This window comes from Eucalyptus grandis, chromosome 6 (assembly GCF_016545825.1).
Source record: "Eucalyptus grandis isolate ANBG69807.140 chromosome 6, ASM1654582v1, whole genome shotgun sequence".
Taxonomy (NCBI): Eukaryota; Viridiplantae; Streptophyta; class Magnoliopsida; order Myrtales; family Myrtaceae; genus Eucalyptus; species Eucalyptus grandis.
The window spans coordinates 9,529,224-9,540,309 of record NC_052617.1 but is presented as its reverse complement, the minus strand read 5'-3'; the positions used below and the strand labels follow the sequence as shown (position 1 = coordinate 9,540,309).

Sequence of the window (11,086 nt, the reverse complement as noted above, 5' to 3'; positions counted from 1 at the left end):
GGCCAAATGCTAGGCCGTTTGGGAAAAAATTTGAGCCCGCATTCAGGGAATGCCAGCATGTGTGAAGCCGAAAGCCCAAGGCGGGGGACACCTTGGGCTTTCGGCTTTTTTCGGCATGCCCACACGGCCTTTTTCATAACTTTTTTTTTTTTTTCCGAAATTGTCCTCACGAATGTTTTGTTTTTCCGGTTCTTGCCCTTGTGTCGCAACTGTTCATCTTCTGCGGGGATTCGGTTCCGGTTGGCAGTGGCGGCGCGCGACTAGAGGACGCCGGCGTCGTTGGGGTGGCGCGACCGGCCGGAGATGGCGCAACCGCCCGGAGGTGGCGCGACCGAGGGCTGGGTCACCGCAAACCCGTCTGGGGCGGCGGACGGTCTTCTCCTTCCGCGAGCTTCTTCTTCCGCGGCGGTCGCCGCGGCCGTCGCCCCCGAACGGCGACGCCAAGCGGTGGCGCGACCGCCGCGACCCACGGCAAGGTGCGGGTCACCGCGACCCGGATCTGGGGCGGGGGTCGTGGGAGGACCTTGCGCCCCGATCTGGGTTGCGCGACCTCGCGGCCCTCGGATGCAGGTCGCGGCGGCGTCGCGCGACCTCCGCGACCTCGCCGCCCCCGATTCGAGGCGGCGCGGTCGTGCGACCCGCGGCGACCCGATCCGGGCGGCGAGTCCTCCCGCGACCTCGCTGCCCCCGGATCCGGCGTCGCCGGAGTCGCCGGAGGTCGCGGCGGCGTCGCGCGACCTGTGCCCCCGGATCCGGCGTCACGGAGGTCGCTAGGAGGTCGCCGGAGGTCGCCGAAGGTCGCCGGCCCTCTACCCTTTTGGTCAATTTTTTTTAATTTTTCTTTTGATAATTTTTTTTTACCACAAAGATCTTTTGCAAGTGTAATTTCCCAAATGCTATTTTGCTCAAAATACTTTACAAAGAGCTTTCAAAGTGCAATTTACCAAACACGGTGGCATTTTGGAAAACACCTTTAAGTCAAAGGTATTTGCATTTTCCTAAAGACATTCCCCAAAAGTAGTTCCCAAACGCACCCATAATCGACCCAGCTTTTGAGAACAAGATACCTCTGTTTACAAATTAGCAAATAACTGGTACGTATCAGCGTCCAGGGCTATTTGCCTAACCGCCGCAACAGCTGCAATAACCGCCACTGTTGAGAACACGACGGCAATAGTGATGTTCAGCCAGAAAATGGAGCTTCGTCTCGATGGCTTAAACGTCAAGTTGTAGAAGATTACGGGCAGGACGAAGTCAAGAGGCAGGAATCCGAATGCTCCAAATAGAGAATTGATGTCTCCGAAGAAGGGGAGCATTGCTGCTAATGTTGTTGCCACAATGATGGATATTGACCGAGAGATCAGGCGAGGTACGACGTTTCGTACAGAGAATTGCGTACTCATGGGGTCTGCGAACGTTTTCTCAAGAACTTCATTAGTAGGCTGCAGATAAACCTGCCCAAAAACAGTTTGTTCTTCTCAAGTTACCACCGTCACATATTCCACTGTGCGTGCGTGCGCGCGAGAGAGAGAGATTCTTACTACACCAACAGCTGACAATTGGAGAATGGCGAACATGTTGGTCATCAAAATGAACCATTTCGGAAGCAGCGCCTTCCGTCAACCAAGAAGTTGCTGAGGAGGAGCCCTTCTGCTTGGTTGCCGAAAGCCCAATAACCGGAGATTGCGACGCTAAAGTAAGTGACCACAACCACGGCGTAGCACATGCACAGCCCCTTGAACATCTTCCCCTTCACTGGAGGTGCCAACGTGGCCTATAAATCGATTTACACAGATCGAAAGTCAAACTGATGGCACAAATGCTAAACCCGAATCTCTCCACCTGACCAATTCAAGCGGACAACAAATCGTGTTGAACTAAACAAAACAGACATTTCGCAATTATCATACCTGAATTTCAGGAATAATCCCATTCCCATACGTCGTTGCAATAATGGCGATGGCATTGAAGAAGCCGAAGATGCGACTTGGAGTGTCCCCTGCCAAGGAGTAGTCCTTCTCAGTCCCCTTGGACGAAAGCCCTGCGACAGAAAGAGGAGAAACTTGACATCAGATATGATGTCATGAACTGGTTTGCTTTGCCATTGCACAGCATGCGCGCTTCTTGAATTTCAGGTTCGAGTCGACACTTACCGATGTAAATGGAACCGCCAGTGGCACAAGCACTGTAGAGAAGGGACAAAACCAAGGACACCATATTGATGTGCCTGAGTGAGTGAAAGGATGGTACTTGAGCTAGGACTAACATCAAGCACCCGAATATTATGACGAACTCGTAGAGCTTCTTCGTCCCATCTGGCTTGGACAGCAAGTAGATCGTCTGGGAGTGTCGGAATTTATAAGAGAAATGACCTCTCTATACACTAAAGTATGACTAATCATGTACAAAAACAGGAGCAAACTCAAGAGTTTCGGTAGTCAGACCTTCAAGCATTCCCCTCCCAGGAGGGTGCAAGCAACAACAGCACCATAGCAGACCATGAATTGGATTGGACCGACGTAAAACTTCCCCCATCTCGGCCCTGCCCAAACCCACAGCAATCCCCGTTTTTCACGGTGCCGGATATGTCACGAATGCAGAAACTTCTAAAAAAGCTTACGTGGCCATATCAGGTTATCTCTAACATATACTTGATGACAATCAGCTCGACCAACATGATTATAAGCCACTTATGTTCCACAATTTACTCAAACCTGAAGAATTGGCTCAGATAAACAAAAAGAGCTAGTGATACGTGAATTCAATGACAAACAGAATGGTCTGAGTTATTTGGTAGCTCAAAAATCCAGCCTAGAGCTACTTTCCTACCGCAGGGCGTTAGAAATTGCAATGTCCAAGGTTTCTCTTTCGTCGCTTCAATCGTTGGCCGAACATGTTCTCCGACTATATATTCACCTACTCCTGAAAAAAATGAAAGTTGCATTTTTCTGACCAAAGAGAAAAATAGCATGGGTGCTGCTATCAATTCAATGGTCAAAGCACGGAATCTCAAACTGTCAACGATTTTACGAAGTGTACATCACAAAAGAAAACCGGGATGATTTGCAACTTTGACCATGGATTACAATCCAAAAGCAGTGCGGACTGGGTGCAATCCGGTGCAACTTGATCGAAAGCATCGTGAAGGAGTTCAAGTAACCATATGGGTTAACATGTATTCACGCATGTTTTGAAATTCAAACGATTGAGCACGTGCCGTGCTTCGAAACGACTTGTCCTAAGGTTCAAGGTGAACCTCTTGATCTCGGACACGGACTTATCATTAGATGAGTTTCAAGTGTATTTCGTTCAATGATTGTGTACATTCAACTGGTTATTAGTAAAAGAGAGTTAACATGATGCTTTGAGACGAATGTTGCCGTTGAGTGAAATGTTCTGTGATTAGGACTTACCCATGATGTCGTGAGCCATGTCTCTGAACCGTAGATGCCGATTGCCCATCTGGGCGTGATGCTCCAGGGACGAGTGATATGAGGTTGTAAGAGTAGAAGGTCACGAGTGCTCCGACGACCAGGCATATAATCCCGCCCCCATCCCAAGAAGGTGAAAGCGTAGGAAGGCTTAGAAGAGCTGGACCCACGATCGAGGTGGTCAAGTGGTATCCGCAATGAAGCCATGAACCTGATTCAATTTCAATTTCCAAGTAATAATCAGTTAAATTCTTTCAAGCATCACCGCAAAATAAATTTTTATAATTAATTTGGATATGGACAATGGGACCATAGTCTAGGAATCAGCAAATCTGATCTTGGAGGAAGAAGAATACAAAACATTGGAGAAAAAGGACCCCTTACATTAGGTTGTCACAGACAATAACGACGTGTCATCTATCGGCAAATTTCAACGGTATGATATCACTGTCTAATCAAAATTGTCATTATAACTTTCAAACAAGACGTGATTAATTATGATGTTAATAGTGTCAAAAGAGAAATGATTCGCTCATTAATAGTCGGCCGTCATTCTTATTCACGTTTAGAAAACGACATGTTTATAGTCTGCCGAAAGTTAATTATTACAGAAGAGATCATTTGCTATTTTTTTTTAATTGTGAGTTGGGTACAATTAGTGAAAACGACAAGCATTTTCTTGGCCATAAGTCTTGGAATTGATGGAGATACTTATGGTGCTCGTTTTCGTCTTTGAGGTAATCAAACCAAATGGTCCCGTCCCCAAAACTAAAGCGGTAACAGCACTTTCCTCTAGTCTAAACAAGAAAAGATATTATATCATATTAACTCTCTACTTGTCTTTCAATATATATATATAATCACCACCTGTGTTCACTGTTCTTGAAGTGCACAGTACACGAAATTCTGGTTATTCATCATGTGATAGACAGTCTCCCCTCAAGGGAGAAGGAGGCGGCGGCGGCGGCGGCGACACTTGCAGAACACGAGAAGAGTAAAAGAGAAGAGATGAAATTACCTTTAGATTTGAGAACGAAGAGAGCACCGGCGTCGAGCTCCTTCTGATGGTGATCTAGCCACGGAGGTACTACTTCGCCCGCATCATCTCCTTCTTGCACTTCTGCAGGACCCATCTCTCTCTCTCTCTCTCTCTCTCTATGCGAGTGTGCAGAGAGGGATTCAGGAGAAAAGGAAGACCAAAGAGAGCCGGGCGAGAAATTATTAGGTGCCCACGTCAGCTTTATGTAAGTCCATTAAATAGTTAACACGTGTCAATTTTGGGATCCGCACATCAGAGACTAATCAACACTCTCTCTCTCCTCTCTCTTCTGCCTTTTTTGAAAAAGAATAATTTTCTTTCTTTCAAAATTCCAATGATACAATAGAAATTATAATGATTTTAGTACTCAAATATTTTCTTCCAGTATTTTTCAGTCTCCAATTACACCAATAACTCGTATATAGTATTTAGCTCCTCATAATTTTTCATGAAATCTCACTTAAGAAATTAAATAAAATCTAATTATAAGAATTTAACTAGCTAAAATATTTGGATGTAATTACAATGACAAAAATCTCCCACAAGAAACTCCTCTCCTCTCGGCCACCGTATGGAATTTGGTGCACTCCCACAAGAGAGTGCCCTTTTGTCAGAAGACGGTGAGCAGTTGGGTTAATTTGATGATTTTTGCCGTGGCTGGAGCACGGTAAAGTTGTAGGGCTCAATTAGGTGACCAATGAAAATCCACTGACGATTGACGATCATCGTCAACCCTCGGCCGGCTCAGAAATAGCCCTTTTGTGTTTTAAAAAAACTAAAAATATATATATTATAACTTTAAAAAGGAAAAGAAACACTCGAGAGGGAGGGCTTCCTCCTAGTTGTGGCCCCCAGTGCTGCTGGCTCTAGCCTCTAGCCGGCGAGGGTCGCCAGCCCTCGACCAAGTGTTAGCAAACTCATCGGCCATTGCCACCGCCCTACCGGTGATGGGCGGCGGCCATAGGCGGGAGGGAGCCTATATTTTTCTTCTTAATTTTTAATCTAATTTAATTTATATTTATATTGTGCGTGGATAAAAATATCTTTAGTCAGGTGGAATTTTTGGCAGCTGGCAAGTCCGCAAGGCTAGGACTTTATTTGAGATAACCATAACCACTTTTTCTCTAAGGCGATATAGCCACTTCAGACCCTTTATTTAAAATAAGTTCCATTTCAGACTTTTAATTGAGAAAATAAGGGCACTTCGGCCCTTATTTGAAATTTTCCCTCCAATCTTTAGAAAGACTTGAGTTTGGATTATCATGTAGTCTTACACATATGCAAATGATAAAACCGGATTTGGATTGGGTTTCTATCAATCAGATTATTTCAGCACGTTTGAGGACGTATGGAGAGAAAGTACAAGAGAAAGCAGCGTTCGGCTAATGTTTCTGCAGCTGCGGGTGACGTCAATGATGGCGAACTGGTGGATGTCCCTGTGCAAGCGAGTAGGATGGCATAAGGCAGTGCAAATGACAGATCGCCAGGACCTGAGGGATCGGAGGAGGGAGAGCCAATCAGGGCCACCCCTATTACTATTCAGCCACTGGCCTCGAGTCTCCCTGAGGGATCAGACAAGGAAGAGCCGATCATGGCCAGCCCTATTACTATCGTGCCACCGGCCTTGAGTCTCCCCGAGGGATCGGACAGGGAAGAGCCAGTCATGGCCAGCCCTATTACTATTGCACCACCGGCCTCAAGTAGTCCCGAGAAATGGGACGACCAGAATGAGTCCATGGATATCTGTGGCAGTGACCCTGAGAAGTGAAGTTCTGGCCCTCGCCAATAAGAATGTTGTTTTGGAAGCTGCCGGTACCGTGTTTTACATTGTCTATTGTAATTTTCTTTTTGGTTTAATCTCCGTTAATTGGACTTATCTGATGTTATCATGCTTAATGAATAATGACTGTTGTCCCATTTTCTTTTTTTTTTTGGTTAAGATGTTGTCCCATTTTCTTCGTGTTTGGTTTTATTTCATTTTCAGATCAATTCTTACCAAGGATTACATATAGCATATGCAGTTTCCATCTGAACTCTGCATGCATACTGTATAAGGGGGAGCAATCACAGCTCTGCCAATTCATCTTTCAACCAAAGGAAATGCTACCGATGGTTCTTGCTTTACGAATTTCCACTGCTATTTTACCATTACTACGAAAGAATTTTGGTGTGAGTGGTGGACTAATTGGTGTCCCGGTTTCACTGAACGGGGGCTAATATCAGCATTCATATAATCGACCCAGCTTTTGAGAACAAGATACCTCTGTTTACAAATCAGCAAATAACTGGTACGTATCTGCGTCCAGGGCTATTTGCCTAACCGCTGCAACAGCTGCAATAACCGCCACTGTTGAGAACACGACGGCAATAGTGATGTTCAACCAGAAAATGGAGCTTCGTCTCGATGGCTTAAACGTCAAGTTGTAGAAGATTACGGGCAAGACAAAGTCGAGAGGCAGGAATCCGAATGCTCCAATCAGAGAATTGATGTCTCCAAAGAAGGGGAGCATTGCAGCTAATGTTGTTGCCACAATGATGGATATTGACCGAGAGATCAGGCGAGGTATGACGTTTCGTGCAGAGAATTCCGTACTCATGGGGTCTGCGAACGTTGTCTCAAGAACTTCATTAGTAGGCTGCAGATAAACCTGCCCAAAAACAGTTCGTTCTTCTCAAGTTACCACCGTCACATATTCCACTGTGCGCGCATGAGAGAGAGATTCTTACTACACCAACAGCTGACAATTGGAGAATGGTGAACATGTTGGTCATCAAAATGAACCATTTTGGAACCAGCGCCTTCCCATCAACCAAGAAGTTGCTGAGGAGGAGCGCATCTGCTTGGTTGCCGAAAGCCCAATAACCGGAGATTGCGACGCTAAAGTAAGTGACCACGACCACGGCGTAGCACACGCACAGCCCCTTGAACATCTTCCCTTCACTGGAGGTGCCAACGTGGCCTATAAATCGATTTACACAGATCGAAAGTCAAACCGGTGGCGCAAATACTAAACCCTTATCGTTCAATGAATCTCTCCACCTGACTAATTCAAGCGGACACCAAATCGTGTTGAACTAAACAAAACAGACATTTCACAATTATAATACCTGAATTTCAGGAATAATCCCATTCCCAAACGTCGTTGCAATAATGGCGATGGCATTGAAGAAGCCGAAGATGCGACTTGGAGTGTCCCCTGCCAAGGAGTAGTCCTTCTCAGTCCCCTTGGACGAAAGCCCTGCGACAGAAGAGGAGAAACTTGACATCAGATATGATGTCATGAACTGGTTTGCTTTGCCATTGCACAGCATGCGTGCTTCTTGAATTTCACGTTCGACTCGACACTTACCGATGTAAATGGAACCGCCAGTGGCACAAGCACTGTAGAGAAGGGACAAAACCAAGGACACCATATTGATGTGCCTGAGTGAGTGAAAGGACGGTACTTGAGCTAGGACTAACATCAAGCACCCGAATATTATGACGAACTCATAGAGCTTCATCGTCCCATCTGGCTTCGACAGCAAGTAGATCGTCTGGGAGTGTCGGAATTTATAAGAGAAATGACCTCTCTATACACTAAAGTATGAATAATCATGTACAAAAACAGGAGCAAACTCAAGAGTTTCGGTAGTCAGACCTTCAAGCATTCCCCTCCCAGGAGGGTGCAAGCAACAACAGCACCATAGCAGACCATGAATTGGATTGGACCGACGTAGAACTTCCCCATCTCGGCCCTGCCCAAATCCACAGCAATCCCCGTTTTCACGGTGCCGGATATGTCACGAATGCAGAAACTTCTAAAAAAGCTTACGTGGCCATATCAGGTTATCTCTAACATTATACTTGATGACAATCAGCTCGACCAACATGATTATAAGCCACTTATGTTCCGCAATTTACTCAAACCCGAAGAATTGGCTCAGATAAACAAAAAGAGCTAGTGATACGTGAATTCAATGACAAACAGAATGGTCTGAGTTATTTGGTAACTCAAAAATCCAGCCTAGAGCTACTTTCCTACAGTAGAGCGTTAGAAATTGCAATGTCCAAGGTTTCTCTTTCGTCGCTTCAATCGTTGGCCGAACATGTTTTCCGACTATATATTCACCTATTCCTGAAAGAAATGAAAGTTGCATTTTTCTGACCAAAGGGAAAAATAGCATGGGTGCTGCTATCAATTCAATGGTCAAAGCACGGAATCTCAAAATGTCAACGATTTTACGAAGTGTACATCACAAAAAGAAAACCGGGATGATTTGCAACTTTGACCATGGATTACAATCCAAAAGCAGTGCGGACTGGGTGCAATCCGGTGCAACTTGATCGAAAGCATCGTGAAGGAGTTCAAGTAACCATATGGGTTAACATGTATTCACGCATGTTTTGAAATTCAAACGATTGAGCACGTGCCGTGCTTCGAAACAACTTGTCCTAAAGTTCAAGGCAAACCTCTTGATCTCAGATACGGACTTTCGGTGTCAAACATAGTCACGTCGTAATATTATCATTTGAGGCGTTTCGAGTGCATTTCGTTCAATGATTGTGTTCATTCAACCGCTTATTGGTAAAAGAGAGTTAACACGTTGCTTTGAGATGAATGTTGCCGTTGAGTGAAATATTCTGTGATTAGGACTTACCCATGATGTCGTGAGCCATGTCTCTGAACCGTAGATGCCGATTGTCCATCTGGGCGTGGTGCTCCAGGACGAGTGATATGAGGTTGTAAGAGTAGAAGGTCACGAGTGCTCCGATGACCAAGCAGATGATCCCGCCCGCCCATCCCAAGAAGGTGAAAGCGTAGGGAAGGCTTAGAAGAGCTGGAGCCACGATCGAGGTGGTTAAGTGGTATCCACAATGAAGCCATGAACCTGTTTCAATTTCAATTTCCAAGTAATAATCAGTTAAATTCTTTCAAGCATCATCGCAAAATATATTTTGATAATTAATTTGGATATGGACAATGGGACCATAGTCAGGAATCAGCAAATCTGTCTTAGATAGAATCTTGGAGGAAGAAGAATATGAAAAATTGGAGAAAGAGGACCCCTTACGTCAAGTTATCACATACAATAACGACGTGTCACCTATCGGCAAATTTCAATGGTATGGTATCGCTGTCTAATCAAAATTGTCATTATAACTTTCAAACAAGACGTGATGAATTATGATATCAATAGTGTCCAAAAGAGAAATGATTTACTCAGTAATAGTTGGCAGTCATGCTTTCTTTTGAATTCACGTTTACAAGACGACATGCTTATAGTCTGCCGAAAGTTAATTATTACAAAAGAGATCATTTGCTATTTTTTTAATTGTGAGTTAGGAACAATTAGTGAAAACAACAAGCATTTTCTTGGCCATAAGTCTTGGAATCAATGGACATATTTATGGTGCTCGTTTTCCTCTTCGAGGTGACCCAAACCAAATGGTCCGTCCCCAAAACTAAAGCGGTAGCAGCGCTTTCCTCTTAGTCTAAACAAGAAAAGATATTATATCATATTAACTCTCTACTTGTCTTTCAATATATGAAATAAAAAATAAAAATAAAAATTCACCACCTATGTTCTTGAAATGCGCATTACACGAAATTCTGGATATTCATCAGGTGATAGACAGTCTCCCCTCAAGGGAGAAGGAGGCCGCCGCCGCCGCGGCAGCGACAGCGGCGCTTGCAGAACACGAGAAGAGTAAAAGAGAAGAGATGAAATTACCTTTAGATTTGAGAACGAAGAGAGCACCGGCGTCGAGCTCCTTCTGATGGTGATCTAGCCACGGATGTACTACTTCGCCCGCATCATCTCCTTCTTGCACTCCCGCAGGACTCATCTCTCTCTCTCTCTCTCTCTCTCTCTCTATGCGGGTGTGCAGAGAGGGATTCAGGAGAAAAGGAAGACGAAAGAGAGCCAGGCGAGAAAATACTAGGTGCCCACGTCAGCTTCATATAAGTCCATTAAACAGTTAACACGTGTCAATTTTGGGATCCACATGCCAGAGACTAATCGACATTCTCTCTCCTCTCTCTTCCGCCTTTTTAGAAAAAGAATAATTTTCTTTTAAAATTTCAACGTAGAAAAAGTGATACAATAGAGATTATAATAGTACTCAAATATTTTTTTCCGGTATTTTTTCAATTTCCAATTACATCAATAACTCGTACATAGTATTTAGTTCATCATAATTTCTAATGAAATCTTACGGAAGAAATTAAATAAATTCTAACTATAAGAATTTAACTAGCTAAAATATTTGGATGTAATTACAATAACAAAAATCTCCCACAAGAAACTCCTCTCCTCTCGGCCACTGGAATTTGGTGCACTCATACTCCATTTGTAACTAAGGGTGTGAATGATAATGCTTCTTGATTGGGGAAGAGTTTTTTTTTCAAAAATAGTTATTTTATATTTTTATTCTGGGAAACAATTTCTGAATAAAAGAATCTGTTTGGTAACTACACAAAATTTTTACTATTGAAATAGAAAAAGAATAGAAATGTGTTTGGTAACGCAACCGTTTCTTTTTGTATTTATTCATTTTTATTCTTGCTCACGACGACTACCGGCGACCGGCGACCGCGGCGCGGCGGCGGGCGGTGGCTCCGGGCGGTTGACG

The 11,086-nt window shown here is 44.3% G+C and overlaps 2 pseudogenes; both read right to left on the bottom strand.

The window, feature by feature from the left end:
* Positions 1–1,042: 1,042 nt before the first annotated feature.
* LOC120294638 lies at positions 1,043–4,644 on the bottom strand (annotated as a pseudogene).
* Positions 4,645–6,590: 1,946 nt separating this feature from the next.
* LOC120294637 lies at positions 6,591–10,367 on the bottom strand (annotated as a pseudogene).
* Between the last annotated feature and the right edge of the window lie 719 nt (positions 10,368–11,086).